The sequence below is a fragment of the Hevea brasiliensis genome, unplaced genomic scaffold (assembly GCF_030052815.1).
Source record: "Hevea brasiliensis isolate MT/VB/25A 57/8 unplaced genomic scaffold, ASM3005281v1 Scaf16, whole genome shotgun sequence".
Taxonomy (NCBI): domain Eukaryota; kingdom Viridiplantae; phylum Streptophyta; class Magnoliopsida; order Malpighiales; family Euphorbiaceae; genus Hevea; species Hevea brasiliensis.
The window spans coordinates 545,969-567,057 of NW_026614652.1; positions in this window are offsets into that span (position 1 = coordinate 545,969).

The following is a 21,089-nucleotide window of genomic DNA, read 5'->3' on the forward strand; positions in this document are numbered from 1 at the left end:
TTATTTATACTTAACTATCTGGCAATCACTAATTATTTGTATTCAGGGTTTATCTAGGTGTCTTAGATATGGTTCTAATCCCCTTAATTGTCCGGACTGACACCGGTCGCCGAAACAGTGAAATATACCAGGCTATGTATATAGGGGTATTACAATTCTCCCCCCCCTTAAAATAAATTTCGTCTCGAAATTTTTACCTGGTATTAGTCTCTGAACAGCTATGGGTTGCCTCCTTATGTCCTCCTCACGTTCCCAAGTAGCTTCTTGGCCTGAATGATGGTTGGACAACACTTTCACCGACGGTATTTGCTTGTTCCGTAGCTACTTCACCTCATAAGCCAAAATCTCTATGGGTTCTTCTTCATATGTGAGGTCTGGATTTACTTCAATCTCTTCTACTGGTAGTACATGAGATGGGTCTGATCTGTACCTCCTCAACATAAACACATGGAAGACATTATGTATTTTCTCCAACTCTGGAGGTAGTGCCAAACGGTATACCAAAGGACCCACTCTTTCCAGAACCTCATATGGCCCAATGAAACGAGGACTCAGTTTTCCCTTTCTGCCAAATCTCATAATTTTCTTCCAAGGGGAAACCTTGAGGAATACTTTCTCACCCACTGTATACTCAATATCCCTTCTCTTTAGATCAATATAGGACTTTTGACAATCAGATGCAGCTTTGAGTCGATCTCTGATTAATATGATTTTCTCCTTAGTCTGCTAAATAATTTCAGGCCCAATCATCTTTCTTTCACCCACTTCATCCCAACACAGGGGAGTTCTGCACTTCCTGTCATACAAAGCTTCATATGGAGGCATCCCAATGCTTGATTGGTAGCCGTTGTTATAAGCAAACTCAATAAGAGGCAAGTGTGTGTCCCAACTGCCCTCAAACTCAATCACATAAGCCCGTAGCATGTCCTCCAAGATCTGAAGTACCCTCTCAGACTGGCCATCTGTCTGTGGGTGGAATGCCGTACTGAAGTTCAATCTAGTTCCTAGGGCTCTCTGAAGACTACCCCAGAATCTAGAAGTGAACCTAGGATCTCTATCAGATAAAATAGATACTGGCACTCCATGCAGTCTTACTATCTCATTAATGTACAACTTGGCCAATCTTTCTAAACTTGTAACATCCTCACTTTAGCTAGTCCGTACAGTCTACTATTCCGGTGATCAGTGTCGGTACGGATAGCTAGAATGTTCGAAAAAATATTTAAACTAAAGTGAGGAACCATAAATAACTCAAATATTAATAAGAAAAATTTAGGAAAAATTTTAGAAATAAAATACAATCAAGTTAAATGAGCCGGTGCCCTAGTGATGGGTAACCTAGTGAGAAGTTGCGGTTCTCGCAACTAGGAGCCCTAGACCTGGGGGAAAAATTATAAAATAATTATTGAGACTCCAGAGAAGGTTTATTGAGGTTCTTATAGCATTAGAATGCCAAGAAAATGCTTATAAAAATTTTTCAATCGGTACAGACAATTTTAGCCCGTTAAGCCAAACGGAGGGCATTTTGGTCATTTCGTTTTCAGAGATAATTTTTGGCCAACTTGTCCAGTTAAATAAATAATTTATATAACATAAAATATGACTAAAGGTTGTTAAAAATTTAATTAAAATTAATTAGACAAGAAATGGAGAAGAAATGAAAGAAAATAGCATTATGACATCATAATGATGTCATTAAAGTTCTCTCACCCAATCTAACATTGACACATGGCATAAACTTGTTTAAAAGAGACCAAATGGGCTGAAAAACAAAAGAAAATCAGAATTCTTCTTCCTCATTTCTTTCCGTAAACCTATCCACCATTGCCAACCATAATAAGCTTTTTCAAAGCTTGATTTCCTTAGCTCTCACCCCACTAAACCCTATACTCCCAACACAAAAAAGTGTCCTTACCCCTTGGTGATTATTTTGGGAGCAAAAAGAAGAAGAAAACAAAAGTTTAACCAAGTGGAAAAAATCTCACTCCATAGAGGTTAGTGACTTAAACTTGAATTTCACTTTAAATTCATGTTTAATAATTATGAATGAGTGCAAATGACAAGGAAATTGATGGAATACCATTTGTATGTAAACCCTAAGTTTTGGCAGCCATGGTTAGGGTTTGATTGTGTTGAGTTTAATGAAGTTAAAAGGCTATTATGGCTGCCCACAATATGTATCTACTAAGTGGATTGATGAAATGAAGTAAAAATGCATGTGTGGTAATGTTTGAGTTAGGGTTTGGGTTGGAGCAATGGGACTTTGACCATGTGATGATGTAAATAGGTATTAATGGTAAATTAGTGACCATTTAGTTCTGTTTAAATAAAAAATGAAGTGAGTTGAGTGATGGGATTTGAATTTGGTGTGGCTGCCCTAGATGACCTGCAAAATTAGACATGAGTCCAGCAGGTTTGGACAGCCACAACTTGAATTGTAGAGGTTCAATTGGTGCAAGGCCAATTGAAAATGAAACTAGACACATAATGGCACAACTTTGGTGAAGAAACCATGCCCATAAAACCAAACCAAGTGGACCAAAAGCTTGCCCTAATTCGGGTGACCTGCAGTCTGCCTGGGCAAAATGACCAAATGAACAGTGTTTGGTCATTTGCCCATAAATCAGTGTAGAAAGGTCCAATTGACCTGAAATTTTACCAGCAACAAGCTGAGATATAGACCAACAACTTTTATGAATAAACCTAACCCAAATTATGACAAGAACCTATTCAAAAGGTGAGTTGCAGTCACTGTTCATTGCACTATAGATATGGTCAGTCCAGAAATTCTGGACAAAATTTCAATCCGGCCAGTTGTGGTTTTTGGACCATAACTTGAGCTACAAAACTCTAAATGGAGTGATTCAAAAAAGGAAATGCAACTAGACAAAATAAGGAACAACTTTTATGTTGATCAGTTTGCTAAATTCCCACTGCAAAATTGAACAATGGAATAGTAAAAATAAGGCATAAAAAGTGAAAATTCTGCCCAACTAACATTAAGCTTAGAAATGATATTGACAACCAATACCAACAAATTTTGAATGCAAAATGTGGTATGTTGATGATATTAAAACCAATGTACCTATTGCCTATGCAAAAGTCAACATTTTTGTTGAGCAATGAATGGAATAGTAACACTAAAACTTAAATTCCAAAAATTGTGAAACTTAAAAGTGTGAAATGCCCTAGTATACCTAACAAGATTGGTTTGGATAGCTTGGCATGCCAATAGGGTTTTGTTAGCAGTACTGCATATGGCTTCATGCCATTCTGTGTTTCATGGCTTCCCATGCCATTCTGTGACATAATAGCCTGTAGCTATGTTATTTGAATTATTACACTTGGGTTTTAACCCCGATAATTATTACAGCTTATTAGCTGTTCTGTTGCACACCGGGAGACACAATGTGACCGATGGTGTGATGGTCCGAGGTACTTAGTACCCAGTGCCAGTTTACCCGTTTATCCAGTCCAGTCAATTAGTATGGGTTATTCGGGCAATGATAATAAACTTTACAGAATTTTAAATGGATAATACTGCAATTAATAGCAGAAATTAAGTCTACCCAAAAATGTAAACATATAGTCTGCATATTTATTTTTATTTCATTTTATTTTATTTTATATTATCACCACTAAGCAGAATTGCTTAGCGCGTCGCTTTTGCCACGCGCAGGTACTGGAGACCTAGCTGGGGAGCCCAGCAGACATCAGACAGGGTGAGCATTCAGAGTTGCATATGGAGTCCAGAGTCACCTCAAATCTGCACTGCATATGGTAGGACATTAGGATTTTGGGTAGCATTTTATATTTTGCATTTTGTATTAGCTTTGGGTTGTAACTATAAACTCTTGCAATTATGTAATGATATAAATATATGAAATTTCATATTATTGGAATTTTCTGTATCTTATGTTGAGAAATATTTATGAATGTGCTTCCAGCAATGAAGTGAAAAGAAATATTTCTGAAAATAGTGTTGTGATTTGAGATTGAGATTTTGAGATTGACTTGAATGTGTATAATGGAGTTTAGATTTGAAAATTATATTGGAAGTATTTTTAAATAGGTTCAGAAGAACTGTTTTTCCAATTTACAGCCGGCACTCTGCCAGATTTTCTATAAAATTTGCAGAAAAATTTAGATTTATCAAAAAAATTGTAAATAAATAAATTAAAAGGGATAAATTGTAATTAGAAATATAAATTGGTGCTCTGGCACACTGAGTGGCATAACTTGCTCGGTTACACTGTATACGGTAAGGGGTGTCACATTTAGTGGTATCAGAGCATCGGTTTAGGCATTTCTAGGCCTAGATAGAGTGCATACCATTGCATTGCATTTGTAAGTGTTGAGGTGACACTGATGCAAATCTGTTTGTTTTCTTATTTTGAATAGGATATGGATCCTGCTTCGCAAAGAGCAGTTGAGGAAGAGGTGGAGAGTCGTGCTCCACCAAGAGCTGAATCTGGGGGCAGGGGAGAATCTGCTCCACCAGCAGCTGAGGCACCTGCCCAACCTCAGTTTGCTCTATTTCAGCAAATGACTGAATTCTACCGGCAAATGATGGGGGCAATACCACCACCATAACCACAGCCACAACCTCTACGAGCACCATAGAAATCTCATTTGGAGAAATTGAGAAAGCATGGGGCTATAGACTTCTTTGGGAAGAGGGAGGATGATCCCATGACTGCAGAAAACTGGTTGGATAGAACCATCAGAGTGCTGAAACAGCTAAACTGCACCCCCGAGCAGAACCTAGCGGGTGTTGTGTCCCTACTTCAGGATGACGCATATCAGTGGTGGGACACAGTAACCAGTGAGGTGCAACCTGAACGGATCACCTGGGAATTCTTCCTTACAGAGTTCAGGAAGAAATATGTGAGCAAAGTGTATTTAGAAGAGTGAAGAAGAGAATTTATCAGTCTGAGACAGAGACAGTTGTCAGTGGCTGAGTATGAGCGTGAGTTTGTTAGACTAAGCCGATATGGGAGGGAGATAGTCCCTACAGAGGCAGAGAGGTGCAGATGGTTTGAAGAAGGACTTAATGATAATATCAAAGTCATGATCACAGTCTTGGAGATTACTGATTTTGCTAAGCTAGTTGATGCTGCATCAAAAGTGGAAAGAGTCCGAATCAATGAGCAAACTAGAAGGGAAAGACAGCAGAAGAGGGGTCCAGGTCAGTCCAGTACATTTTCTGCTCCCAGCAAGAAGAGTAAGGGTCCTCCTGCTCAGAGTTCAGGACCACCACAGGGTCAGGGTCAGTCTCAGGGGCCCAGACCACAGTTCACACCTAGGAGAGGCCAGTCCACACCATCAGTGGGTAGCTCTCCAGGGACGATGTTCAGGGGACCAGCCCCAACATCTTCTGCTTGTCAGTACTATCAGAAGTAGCATAAAGGGGATTGTTGGTGAGTGACCGGTGCATGCTTACGGTGTGGATGGATAGAACACTAGATCAAGAATTGTCCGAAGAGGACTACTACTATTGCTCCAACACAAACTGACAGACCTGCTTCTGCACCACAAAGGGGTAGGAAGCTCGGTAAACCTGAGACAGCTGATCTATCACTGAGGCTTGCATCCGAGTCAGCTGAGAGGCCAGATACTAGAGTACCTGCCAAGGCCTATGCCATCAGAGCTCAGGAGGAGCAAGATGCCCCGGATGTCATCAGGGGTACGTTTTCCCTCTACAACACTCTTGTGCATGCATTGGTGGATCCAGGATCCACTCATTCCTACATTTGCATCAAACTACCCATAGAGAGGGGAGTTCCAGTAAAGGAGAGTGATCAAGACATTCTGGTCACAAATCTACTAGGCCACAGCGTGGTAGTGAATAAAGTGTATAAGGATTGCTCGTTGAGGATTCAGGGGTATGAATTCTCGACAGACCTAATTGAGTTGCCTTTCCAAGAGTTTGACGTGATTTTGGAAATAGATTGGTTGTCACATCATCAGGCAATAGTTGAATGCAAATTGAAGAGGATTTCTCTGAAAACTTCTGAGGGTAATGAGATCACTGTTGTGGGTGAAAGGACAGATTTCCTGTTCAATGTTATCTCAGCCACAGCTGTAAGAAGATTGATGAAAAAAGGCTATGAAGCTTACCTAGCACATGTGGTTGATACTAGGCAGGCTAAGCCGAACCTGTGTGATAAACCCATAGTAAGAGACTTCCTAGATGTGTTTCTGAAGAGTTGCCTGGTTTACCACCAGAAAGGGAAGTCGAGTTTGCTATTGAGGTAATGCCGGGTACAACACTCATTTCTATTACTCCTTATAGGATGGCACCTACTGAATTGAGAGAGTTGAAAACTCAGTTGCAAGAGTTGCTTGATAAGGGGTTCATACGCCCCAGTATGTCACCATGGGGAGCTCCGGTGCTGTTTGTGAAAAAGAAGGATGGAACCTTGAGATTGTGTAATGATTACCAGCAGTTGAACAAAGTAACTGTGAAGAATAAATATCCATTGCCCAGAATTGATGATCTGTTTGATCAGTTGAAGGGAGCCGGTGTATTTTCAAAAATTGATCTCAGATTAGGGTATCATCAATTGAGGGTAAAGGATGCAGATGTGTCAAAATCGCACATGGACACTATGAATTTTTAGTGATGCCGTTTGGTTTGACAAATGCACCAGCAGCATTTATGGACCTTATGAACCGTATCTTCCATCCATACTTAGATCGGTTTGTAGTGGTCTTCATTGATGATATTCTGGTGTATTCCAAGACTAGGGAAGAACATGATGAACATTTGAGGATTGTTCTGTAAGCCTTGCGAGAAAAGAAGCTGTATGCTAAGCTATTCAAGTGTGACTTCTGGATGAGTGAGATCTCTTTCCTTGGACACATAGTATCAGTAGAGGAGATTAGAGTGGATCCCAAAAAGATAGAAGCAGTGATGGAATGGAAGCCTCCTAGAAATAAAACTGAGGTCAAAAGTTTCTTGGGGCTAGCTGGGTATTACAGAAGATTTGTGAAGGGGTTCTCTCTTATAGCTGCTCCAATGACCAAGTTGTTGCACAAGAATGTGAAATTTGGCTGGAACGACAAGTGCCAAGCCAGTTTTGAGAGGCTAAAGGCTATGTTGACAGAAGCACCAGTGTTAACACAGCCAGTGTCAGGAAAAGACTTTGTGGTCTACAGTGATGCCTCGCATAATGGGCTAGGGTGTGTGTTGATGCAAGAGGGGAAAGTGATAGCCTATGCTTCCAGGCAGTTAAGGCCACATGAACAGAATTATCCTACCCATGATCTAGAACTTGCAACAATTATCTTCGCACTGAAGATATGGAGGCATTACTTGTATGGTGAAAAATGCTACATCTATACAGACCACAAGAGTCTAAAATATTTGCCAACCCAGAAGGAGCTCAATCTTAGACAGAGGCGATGGATTGAGTTCCTAAAGGACTATGATTGTGTGATAGATTATCATCCTGGGAAGGCAAATGTAGTTGCTGATGCCTTGAGCAGAAAGTCCATCACAGCTTTAAGATCACTAAATGCCTGTCTATCCTTAGCTCAAGATGTAGCTATTTTGGCTGAGTTGTAAGTGAGGCCAACCCTGCTACAGCAGATACAAGATGGGCAGAGGGCAGATGAAAAATTAATGGCCATTGTGGATAAAATTCCAGAGGGAAAGGAAACTGAATATGAGGTGAAAGCAAATGGGTGTCTGTACTACAGAGGAAGAGTGTGTGTACCAGATGATGGGGAACTGAAGATGAGTATTCTGAAAGAAGCACACACTAGTGTTTATGCTATGCACCTGGGAAGCACGAAAATGTATAATGATTTGAAGCCTCATTATTGGTAGCCTGGTATGAAGAGGGATATAGTTGACTATGTGACTAAGTGTTTAACATGTCAGCCAGTTAAAGCAGAACATCAAGTTCCATCAGGATTGCTACAGCCTATAAGCATACTTAAATGGAAATGGGACCGGGTCACTATGAATTTTGTTAGTGGTCTACCTCTCATCCAAAGGAAGCATGATGCAGTGTAGGTGATAGTGGATAGATTAACGAAGTCAGCACATTTTCTGCTAGTTAGGATTGACTACTCACTGGAGAAGCTAGCAGAATTGTATATCAGTGAGATAGTTAGACTGCATAGAATTCCACTTTCCATCATATCTGACCGACACCCAAGGTTTAAATCGAGATTCTGGAAAAAGTTGCAAGAAGCCTTGGGCACACAACTCCGCTTTAGCACGGCTTTTCATCCCCGGACGGATGGACAGTCAGAACGAGTAATCCAGGTAAACCCAAGAACTAATTGAATTTTCGTAATTAATAAATTGAAATGATAGTAACAATGTGAATTATGTGATAGATCCTGGAGGATATGCTAAGGAGTTGTGTCATTGAGTTTGAGGGGAGCTGGGATAGATACCTTCCACTGGCAGAATTCGCATATAACAATAGCTACCAAGCTAGCATTCAAATGGCTCCGTATGAGGCACTGTCTGGGAGGAAATGTAGAACCCCAGTGTGTTGGACTGAATTGGGCGAAGATAAGTTGGTAGGACAAGACCTAGTGAAACAGACTGAGGAGAAAGTGAAGATAATCAAAGCTAACCTGAAGGTTGCCTCAGATAGACAGAAATCTTATGCCGACTTGAAGAGAAAAGAGATAGAGTATGCAGTTGGTGATAAAGTGTTTCTCAAAGTCTTACCGTGGAAGAAAGTACTGAGGTTTAGGAGAAAGAGTAAGTTAAGCCCTAGGTTTATTGGCCCATATGAAGTCATTGAACGTGTGGGACCAGTGGCCTATCGGCTAGCTTTACCACCAGAACTGGATAAAATTCACAATGTATTCCATGTTTCTATGCTGAGAAGATATCGCTCAGACCCTTCACATGTCATTTCCATGGAAGAGATTGAAATCCAACCGGACTTGACATATACAGAAGAACCTATACAGATCCTAGCTCAGGAAGTGAAGGAACTGAGAAATAAACAAATTCCACTGGTAAAAGTGCTTTGGAGGCACCACAACACTGAAGAAGCAACTTGGGAAAGTGAAGAGACGATGAGGCAATAGTTCCCTCAACTGTTTGCATCAGGTAAATTTCGAGGACGAAATTTTTCTTAGAGGGGAAGAGTTGTAACATCCTCACTTTAGCTAGTCCGCATACCATCGTTCTTGATCGATGATCGGTCAGACAGCTAGAATGTCCGGAAAAATATTTAAACTAAAGTGAGAAACCATAAATAACTCAAATATTAATAAGAAAAATTTAGAAAAAAATTTAGAAATAAAATACAACCAAGTTAAATGAGCCGGTGCCCTAGCGATGAGTAACCTAGTGAGAAGTTGCGGTTCTCGCAACTAGGAGCCCTAGACTCAGGGGAAAAATTATAAAATATTTATTGGGACTCCAGAGAAGGGTTATTGAGGTTCTTATGGCATTAGAATGCCAAGAAAATACTTAAAATTTTTTTTCAATTGGTACAGACAATTTTGGCCCGTTAAGCCAAACGGAGGGCATTTTGGTCATTTCGTCTTCAGAGATGATTTTTGGCACCTTTGTCCAGTTAAATAAATAATTTATATAACATAAAATATGACTAAATATTGTAAAAAATTTAATTGAAATTAATTAGACAAGAAATAGAGAAGAAATGAAAGAAAATAGCATTATGACATCATAATGATGTCATTAAAGTTCTCCCACCCAATCTAACATTGACACATGGCATAAATTTGTTTAAAAGAGACCAAATGGGCTGAAAACAAAAGAAAATTAGAATTCTTCTTCCTCATTTCTTTCTTGCCGTAAACCTATCCACCATTGCCAAACATAGTAAGCTTTTTCAAAGCTTGATTTCCTTAGCTCTCACCCCACTAAACCCTATACTCTCAACACAAAAAAGTGTTCTTACCCCTTGGTGATTCTTTTGGGAGCAAAAAGAAGAAAAAAACAAAAGTTTAAGCAAGTGGGAAAAATCTCACTCTATAGAGGTTAGTGACTTAAACTTGAATTTCACTTTAAATTCATGTTTAATAATTATGAATGAGTGCAAATGACAAGGAAATTGATGGAATACCATTTGCATGTAAACCCTAAGTTTTGGCAGCCATGGTTAGGTTTTGATTGTGTTGAGTTTAATGAAGTTAAAAGGCTATTATGGCTGCCCACAATATGTATCTACTAAGTGGATTAATGAAATGAAGTAAAAATGCATGTGTGGTAATGTTTGAGTTGGGTTTGGGGTGGAGAAATGGGACTTTGACCATGTGATGATGTAAATAGGTATTAATGGTTAATTAGTGACCATTTAGTTCTGTTTATATAAAAAATGAAGTGAGTTGAGTGATGGGATTTGGGTTTGGTGTGGCTGCCTTAAATGACCTGCAGAATTGGACATGAGTCCAGCAGGTTTGGACAGCCATAACTTGAATTGTAGAGGTTCAATTAGTACAAGGCCAATTGGACATGAAACTAGACACATAATTGCACAACTTTGGTGAAGAAACCATGCCCATAAAACCAAACCAAGTAGACCAAAAGCTTGCCCTAATCTGAGTGACCTGTAGTCTGCCTGGGCAAAATAACCAAATGAACAGTATTTGGTTATTTGGCCATAAATCAGTGTAGAAAGGTCCAATTGACCTAAAATTTTACCAGCAATAAGCTGAGATATAGACGAACAACTTTTATGAAGAAACCTAACCCAAATTATGACCAGAACCTATTCAAAAGGTGAGTTGCAGTTACTGTTTATTGCACTATAGATATGGTCAGTCCAGAAATTCTGGACAAAATTTTAATCCGGCCAGTTGTGGTTTTTGGACCATAACTTGAGTTACAAAGATCCAAATGGAGTGATTCAAAAAAGGAAATGCAACTAGACAAAATAAGGAACAACTTTCATGTTGATCAGTTTGCCAAATTCCCACTGCAAAATTAACCAATGGAATAGTAAAAACAAGGCATAAAAAGTGAAAATTCTGCCTAACTAACATTAAGCTTAGAAATGGTATTGGCAGCCAATACCAACAAATTTTGAATGCAAAATGTGGTATATTGATGATATTAAAACTAATGTACCTATTGCCTATGCAAAAGTCAACATTTTTGTTGACCAATGAATAGAATAGTAACACTAAAACTTAAATTCCAAAAATTGTGAAACTTAAAAGTGTGAAATCCCTTAGTATACCTAACAAGATTGGTTTGGATAGCTTGGCATGCCAATAGGGTTTTGTTAGCAGTACTGCATATGGCTTCATGCCATTTTGTGTTTCATGGCTTCCCATGCCATTCTGTGACATAATAGCCTTTGGCTATGTTATTTGAATTATTACACTTGGGTTTTAACCCCGATAATTATTACAGCTTATTAGCTGTTCTGTTGTATACCGAGATAGACAATGTGACCGATGGTGTGATGGTCCGAGGTACTTAGTACCCAGTGCCAGTTTACCCGTTTATCCAGTCCAGTCAATTAGTATGGGTTACTCGGACAATGATAATAAACTTTACAGAATTTTAAATGGATAATACTGTAATTAATAGCAGAAATTAAGTCTACCCAAAAATGTAAACTTACATTCTGCATATTTATTTATATTTCATTTTATTTTATTTTATTTTATATTATCACCACTAAGTAGAATTATTTAGCGCGTCACTTTTGCCACGCGCCGGTACTGGAGACCTAGCTGGGGAGCCCAGCAGACATCAGACAGGGTGAGCATTCAGAGCTGCATCCAGAGTCCAAAGTCACCTCACATCTGCACTGCATATGGTAGGAAATTAGGATTTTGGGTAGCATTTTATATTTTGCATTTTGTATTAGCTTTGGGTTGTGACTATAAACTCTTGCAATTATGTAATGATGTAAATATATGAAATTTCATGTTATTGGAATTTTCTGTATATTATGTTGAGAAATATTTATGACTGTGCTTCCAGCAATGAAGTGAAAAGAAATATTTCTGAAAATAGTGTTGTGATTTGAGATTGAGATTTTGAGATTGACTTGAATGTGTGTAATGGAGTTTAGATTTGGAAATTATATTGGAAGTGTTTTTAAACAGGTTCAAAAGAACTGTTTTTCCAATTTATAGCCGGCACTCTGTCAGATTTTTTATAAAATTTGAGGAAAAATTCAGATTTATCAAAAAAATTGTAAATAAATAAATTAAAAGGGATAAATTGTAATTAGAAATATAAATTGGTGCTCCGGCACACTGAGTGGCATAACTTGCTCGGCTACACTATAGACGGTAAGGGGTGTCACAAAACTGTAGTCCATTCGGACAGGCAGAAAGTGAGCAGACTTGGTCAGTCTGTCCACTATAACCCATACTGCATCATGACTCTTCTATGTCCTCGGAAGTCCCATCACAAAATTCATTGTTAGTCGTTCCCATTTCCATTTCGGTACTGGTAATGGATGTAACAAACCAGCCAGTACTTGATGTTCTACCTTCACTTGCTAACAAGTTAGGCATTTAGAGACAAAATCAGCTACATTCCTTTTTATACCCATCCACCAGTAATGCTCCTTTAGCCCTCTGTACATTTTAGTACCACTAGGGTGCATAGCAAAAGGAGACTCATGTGCTTCCTTTATAATGATCTGTCTCAAGTCAACATTATTAGGAATGCACATTCTGCCCTGGTGTAGTAGGAGACCATCATTCCTCACTGAAAATTCTGGTTTCTTGCCCTGTCAGACTTTTTCTAATAGCTTATGATATTTCTCATCATTCTATGCAGCCGTTCTGATCTGATCAATTAACATTAGCTGTACATGCTATGCAATTGCTGTATGACCCTCATCATTAATCTCTAAGCTGGCATGTAATGATCTCAACTCATGTACCATAGGCAAAGGAGAAACTCTCAGACTTGCCATAGTCTTGCGAATTAAGGTGTCAGCCACAACATTAGCTTTACCTAGCTGATAGTTTATCAGACAATCATAATCTTTAATCAGTTCTAACCATCTCCTCTGTCTCAAATTTAACTCTTTTTGAGTGCCCAGATACTTCAAACTCTTATGATCTGTATAGATGTAACACTTTTCCCCATATAAGTAGTGTCTCTAGATCTTAAGAGCAAATACAATAGCTGCAAGCTCGAAGTCATGTGTTGGATAATTCCTCTCATGTGGTTTCAGCTGGCGTGATGCATAAGCAATGACATTTCGATCTTGCATCAGTACACAGCCTAACCCTTTATGAGAAGCATCATTGTAAACTGTGTATTCTTTACCTGGGGTAGGTAAAGTGAGGACTGTAGCTTTAGTCAAACACCTCTTCAATTCATCAAAACTCTACTGGCATTTGTCAGTCAACTGAAATTTCACATCTTTCCGAAGTAGCTTGGTCAGTGGAGAAGCCAATATGGAAAACCCTTTGACAAAACGGCGGTAGTATCCAGCTAAACCCAAAAAACTAAGAATTTCTATGATATTTCTGGGTGGCTTCCAATTAAGGACAACTTCTATCTTGCTGTGATCTACCTTAATGTCTTCTGCCGATACTATATGTCCCAAGAAAACAATCTCTTTTAGCCAAAATTCACATTTCGATAATTTGGCGTATAGCTGTTTCTCCCTTAAGGTCTGCAGTATAATCCGCAGATGTCTATCATGCTCCTCTGCACTCCTCGAATACACCAAAATGTCATCAATAAATACCACCACAAACTGATCTAAGTATGGTATGAAGAAAGTGTTCATCAGATCCATAAAAGCAGCCGGAGCATTAGTTAACCCGAATGGCATGACCATGAACTCATAATGGCCATATCAAGTTCTAAAAGCAGTTTTAAGGATACTCTGCTCTTGCACCTTCAGCTGATAATAACCTGATCTCGGGTCAATCTTAGAAAACACAACTGTACCCCATAACTGATCAAACAAGTCATCAATGTGGGGCAATGGATATCTATTCTTTATTGCCACCTTATTCAACTGCCAATAGTCAATACATAAGCAGAGAGTGCCATCTTTCTTCTTAACAAACAACACTGGCGCTCCCCAAGGTGACAAACTAGGGCAAATGAAGCCCTTGTTAAGCAGTTATTGCAACTGCACTTTCAATTCTTTCAATTCTGCTGGTGCCATTCTGTATGTTGTTATGGAGATTGGGTCTACACCAGGCATAACATCAATCTCAAACTGCACCTCTCTTTTTGGAGGTAATCCTAGTAACTCATCAGGGAACACATCCAGAAAGTCACATACTGTAGGGATGTCTCTCAATGCTGAACTCCCCTCTTGGGTGTCTATCACATGTGCCAAGTATGCTTCACACCCTTTTCTGATCATCTTCCTGGCTAGTGTAGCCGAAATGATGTTTGATAGCAATAACTGCCTCTTCCCATGTATTACCACATCATCGTACAGAGGGAGACCAAAAGTGACTATCTTCAATCTACAGTCAATCATGGCGTGATGCGTGGCTAACCAATCCATGCCCAAGATGATATCATAATCTTTGAAGGGCATTTCAATCAAATCTGACAGAAAAATATGTCCTTAGATCACCAAAGGACAATCTCTACACATTCTGTTGACCCGGACCTCTTATCTTAACGGACTAGTTACTAGCACTTCAAAGACCATCTTGACACACAGAACAGCAAGGAAACTGACTATGCTAGCACTAACATATGAGTGGGTAGATCCTAAATTAAATAACACAAATACCTCTTGATAAGAGACAGAAAATGTACTGGCCACAATATCTGAAGTTTCTGCCTCTTCTCGCTGTCTCATGGTGTAGACTCTGGCTGAAGCACTCCCTTGTTCTGACTGGTTAACGGTACCCTGACTGCCAGAAGCATTGCCTCTACCTCTGCCTCTTCCTCTACTAACCGGTTGTGAACCTCTGGTAGCAGAACTCTGAATGGATCTTTCTGCAGTGGTAGTAGTTGGTCCAAATCTACGGGCACTGGTGCAGTCCTTAGCAAGATGACCTGTGCCTCCACAGTTAAAACAAGCTCTTGTAGCCCAATAACAAACACCACTATGGGTCTTGCCACATGTCTCACAAGGGCGGGGAGGGTGAGAACTCCTAGACGTCTGCTGACCAGACCAAGGGGGTCTCTGCCCAGAAAATCTACCTCTAGCAGACCTTCCACCTCTGCCTGATCCCCTAAATTTCTTTCTTTTTCCAATATTGCCACTGGAACTTTGATCCATTACCTTTCCACTTTTCTCTTTTTCTGATTTCTCTGTCTTCTCTGTTTTCTCTTTCACTGGTGCCCCTTCTGACTCAATTCTTTCTAACTTAAGTGCTTGAGAGATGATCTCAGAGAAGTTATTATGTCTGAATCCAACCACTTGCATCCTCAGACTGGGCTTCAAATCGGTCTCAAACCTCTTACATCTTTCTCTGCTGGTAGAAAAGAGACTTCCAAAGATAGTGGCTCAAAGCGGAGAACTCCCTCTCATACTCTGCCACTGATCTATTGCCTTGCTTCAGACTTAAAAATTCTTGCAATTTCTGGTCCACACATGCATCTGGGACATATTTCTGTCTGAACTCTCTGATGAAGTCGTCCTAGGTCAGTACTGGTGGTTCGACCAAGCTGTGGGAAATGGTCTTCCACCAATCGTAGGCATCCCTTTGCAGCAATGACACTGAATACTCAAACTTCAATTCATCCGGGCAGTGCAGTTTCTTGAATACTTTGTCCATTCTCTCTAGCCACTGCTCTGCCTCTAGAGGGTCTAGTATACCCTTGAATTCTGTTGCCCCATATTTCAATAGCTTGTCATATTGTCTGGCTGAAGCCTAAAGTTGCACCATAGGTGACTGAAGTGGAGCTTGAATAGGCATACTTCTAGCCATCTGTTGGAACATAACAGCCATCTGCTGGGCGAATTGTGCAGGAAACTGCGACATTTGTGAGGTCGGTACCACTGAACCACTACCATTTTGAAGAGCTGGGGCTTCCTCTTATGCCTCAGCCTCTACAGATTACTCAACTGAGCAGTCCCCTTCTTCCATTTCAAATTGGGGGTAGGATATCTCATGGACAAATAACACAAGGAGATTTCTCTCTGTTAGTTCATATTTATAATGTAATGCACTGTATGTATCAAATAAGGACATTGAGTAGTTGTACTTATCAAAGAAAATATACAAATTTACAAGTCAAAACATACTTTAAAAGTTTGCTTTGATACCACTAAAACATGTCACACCTTACCTCTCTGTAAAGTATAATATAATCCTGTAGTATACCTAATGAATTACCGACTCCGTCTACCGATAACCTATTAAATGCACTACAAGGGATTTAAAACAATTTTTTTTTTACTTTTTGAAAGTGGTGAGCTTTTCTAGCAGGTATTAAAAACATTTACTTTAAGTTTAAAGATTTGATAAAATTTTTGTCCATTTTTATTTTTTCCATAAATTTTGGAAAAATTTCGGCAGAGTGCCAGCTATATTTGAGGAAACAGAAAAATTTTACCTGTAGAAAACACTTCCAATATAACATTTCATCAAATCTCAACTACCATTTCAACTCAAATCGACACAAATTAGCTCAACTCCCATAATTCAAATCAAAATTTCACAACTCAAAATTTCAATTCAAATATTTTCGAAAATAGTAATAATTAGTTTCATACATATTTCATTAAAGAAAAATTAAGTTACATTCATCAGTCCAGAAATTTCATTTGAAAATCTAAAATAATAATATTACAAAATTTGTACAACTGTCCATGACCAATTTACAAGTGTATATACAGTTAATTATATCAAAATAAACATGTACATTCAGGCTATAAGATTATACCCGACAAAAGGTCCATAAGTAGCTCTAAAATCCTTAGCAGCTCACTCTGCTATTCTACTAGTTTCTCTATCTGCGACAGCAATGAAAAGCTATCGCTGAGTACAATGACTCAGTGGTGCACAACATAGCAGAAATACAATTTTATATGTAAATCAAATCACATTTATTCAATTATGGTACTGAAAAAGAAAAGCATATAAAAAATATAATTTATACTTTTAGTCAAACATTCTCATTTCGGAAGTCACAAAACAATTTCATAAAAACACACTGTTATATCATGCCATCAGTACAATGTTCATCTCAATAGTTAGAGGCTTATGAGGAATCTTAAGGCTAGCTAGCTAAATCTTTGGGTACCCATTCAATTTCTTCCTCTACTGACACACACCTCAATACTTTAGCCAGAGAGGGAATCAAAATTCAAAACTAATTCCTTCCACTAGGCATGCTAGTGAGGCATTCAGATATATGATCATGACACTGTGGTTTCAAAACTATCTTAACATTTTACTAAACATTTATTGACAATTCAAACACATATAATTGAATTTTCAACAATTTAGGTCAAAAGCATAATATTCATTTCAGTCAAAAATTTGCAATAAAGATAAATCATAATTTATTCATCAAAATAAATTGTCAAAAAGAATTTACAAAAAAATTTTATGTTGTGCACAAACCTTGTGCGAGTCGCCTCTAGGCCTTGACTCGATGTCTCGAGTTCTTTCTCGGTATTTTTTTCAACTGAAACACATAATTTTACAGTGTTTTAGTATCATAACGTATATTAAATTCAACAATAATTTCACAATTACTTATTTCTTACCCTAAGATGCTTAAATTGATGTTCTTAAAAATTTACAGTTTTGGGTTACTATTCATGGCACTATTCAAGTAAAAAATTTAACTTTCTTATACTTAATAGGTATGGAAATTTCAATTACACCCACATACCACATTTTAGGGGCCTAACTTGTTGGTTTTGATTGTTTCTTCAAATTTTAAGTCTCCTAAGCATAATTTCAAATTTTTAGTTTTGATGTCCTATTTTGCACTGTTCCATTGGTCATATTGCTGTAGAAATTTGGCGAATTATTCTTTATAAAAGTTGTTCCTTATTGTCTTATCTTTAATTCCCTTTTTGAATCACTCCATTTGGAGTTTTGTAGCCCAAGTTATGGCCATTTGAACATGGCTGGCCGGATTGGTCTAACCCAGATTTCTGGGTACCTACTTTGGTTCTGGCAGTTTTGGATCTCTAACTTTGGGTGGCAAGATGACATAGTTATGGGCAGAATTTGGGTTGGTATTCTTCATGAAAGTTGTAGTGCTCTGTCATACCTTTCCAATGCCATAAAAATCAGGTTATTTGGACCTGTATAGCTCAAGTTATGTCCAAATGAACAAACACTATTTATTTGGTCATTTTGGTACAGTGGTAGTGCACTACACCCGGGTTTGACCTAATTGTTCACTATGTTAATGTCATTTAATAGGCATAGTTCCTGAATGAAAAATGTGCCGTTATGTGTCTATTTTCATTCCCAATTGGCCTCACACCAATTGGGTTGGTAAATTTTCAGTTTTAGTCCCTGAAAGAGACCTAGGTCAAGCTGCTAGAATAGTAACCCTAACCAATCTGAATTGCACTTGGTTTCTACCAATTCAAACATACCACAAATGCTCCCAATTGACCATTTCTCACTTCAATTAGTGTCATTTGCACCAATTGACCATTTCCTCAATTTTTCCCAAATTTTCAAGAGGGTTAAGAACCCTAATTACATAATTTTGAAATCTAATGCAATTAAAGTCATTATTCAACATCTACCCATATATTTCAACTCAATTATGCTTTTTAATTCATCAAAATCATGCAATCTCTACTCCCTTATGGGCTGGCTGAAATTCACAATTGGTCCTCCATATTTGATTTGTTTTATTTTATACAATTCTAACTTAAGGGAAGTGCCTAAGCATGATCATGAGAAAGAGTGAATGAATTCTTACTAATCTCTTGTAGCTTTTCAAATCTTCACTTTTCTACTTCCCTTTTTAAATTTTTCCTTCACCAATCTTCTTACCAAGGTCAAATTTCAAGTTTTAATTAGGAGAACTAAGGGTTTTAGGGCTAGTTTAGGGGGTTGCTCAAGCTCAAGATTGAGCTTTAATGGAGTTTAGGAGTGAGAGAGGAAAGAGATGAGAGAGATAAGAGAGGTGTGTGGGTCGGGAAAGAAAGAAGACTACTTTTAAATTTCTTTTTTTTTTTCTTTTATTAATAATTATGTCATTTTTTTTCTAATTTTAATAATTTGACTCTATTGCATCATCCATGACATTATAATTCCTATATATATATATATATTTTCTTTTCTTTTCTTTTCATAACCTCTTCAATTTTAATCCATCTTTAATAATTTTAATTTTTCATATTTTAATGGACATTTAGGTCATGAGTCACCTCTAGGGGTGAATTAACCAAATTGTCTCTCACCGGTCTGATCCGGTTTGCAAGTTATTTGATATTTCTTTCGGATCCCTGACTTAATTATTTGACCTGCTTAACAATTCTTTTCTGTGATTTTCTCTTTTCCACTATGTTCGCAATAGTCCTTAGGACCGCGGAGTCACATTTTTCGGTTCAAAATTCGGGTTAAGACTGACCTCGTAGTCACTTTCTGTGAAGGTCACCTATCGCTATGACTCCTGGCTCATTTAACCTTTTTATGTTCTGTTTTTCTTATTTATACTTAACTATATGGCAATCACTAATTATTTGCATTTAGGGTTTATCTAGGTGTCTTATATGTGGTTCTAATCCTCTTAATTGTCCAGACTGACACTAGTCACCGAAATAGTGAAATATATCAGGCTATGCATATAGGGGTGTTACCAAAAGCAATTATCTCATTAGGATCTTTTCTATTCATTTATTTAATATTCGACCTTCTTAACTCTTTTCATTGCCCAAGCAACCTATAACAGAATTGACTGGACTGGATACGTAGGTTTTACTAGAACTGGGTACTCTGTATCTTGGGTCGTCATACCATCAGCCACATGGTGTCTACCCGGTATGCAATATAATGGCATAAAAGCCTAAATAATCAGAGATGTGAAATAATCATAACTAGCACTGGATACTCGGTGCCTCGGGCCGTCATACCATCGAACATATGAATGTTTATCCAGTATGCAATATAATCAGGCTTAAAAGCCATAGGTAGTACTGCTAAACTCGTTCCTTCTTGACATGCCAATCTATCCACCCATAAGTAAATGTCTAGGCATACATGAGCAATTTAACATATTTAGTCATTCAATGTTCATATTATCTCATCACATGTATCATTCCAATCATAGTGGGAACATAAGTCCCAATCACATATTTACATGGTATATATGTTCATCAAATCATTTGTGTCACATACAATTTATAATTCAAGTTATTTTAGACTAATTCATAAATTTTCAGAATTGGTACTTTGACTTTCCTCATAAATTTGGCCAAGATGAATAATCAATTTGGCCATTCTTTCTTCATAAAAGTTGTAGGTTTATGTTTTATGTTTAATTTGGCTTTAGAATGACTCAATTTGCATTTTTGTAGCTTAAGTTATGGTTTTTTTACCAAAACTGGTTCAATGACCCATTCTGGTTTCAGATCTATCCAGAACAGGGTAGGTTTCTGAAACTAGTTTGTCAAGCCATTTTGGATAGGTTACAGTCATAATTTGACTCTATGTTTTCCATATGAATTGTTCCTCTGTGTCTCAAGGTTACACAAGTTTAAGAATCACTCAATTTGTATTTTTGTAGAGTGAGTTATGGCTAATTGATCAACCCTGACTCACAAACCCTGAGATTTCCAGGTTTTCAGGTAAATTTTGCATTTAATATTTCAGGGTCTTACACCCAGAATTTGTGCAATGTCTCTAAAACAAAGTTGTAGGTCTATGTCTTAGGTTTTCAAATCATTTTTTATCATCTCATTTGGAGTTATATACTAAAAGTTATGCCCTAAACATCATATGGAGGTCAAATGGCAATTTGCTGGAATCTTAGGAAATTCTAGTTTTAGTGTTTGTCACTTGTCCTAGCAATTCGACCTATTTGCCCTAGGATTTTGGCCTGGACCAAAACATAAAAGTTGTAGCTATGTCTCTTAGCTTTAATTTGGTTTAAATTTCACTTCAATTGGTGTTGTGTAGCTCAACTTATGGCCAATTAACCACATTGGACTCAAACTGTCCAGAATTTGCCTCACTACATAACTCCCCTTTCCATCAAC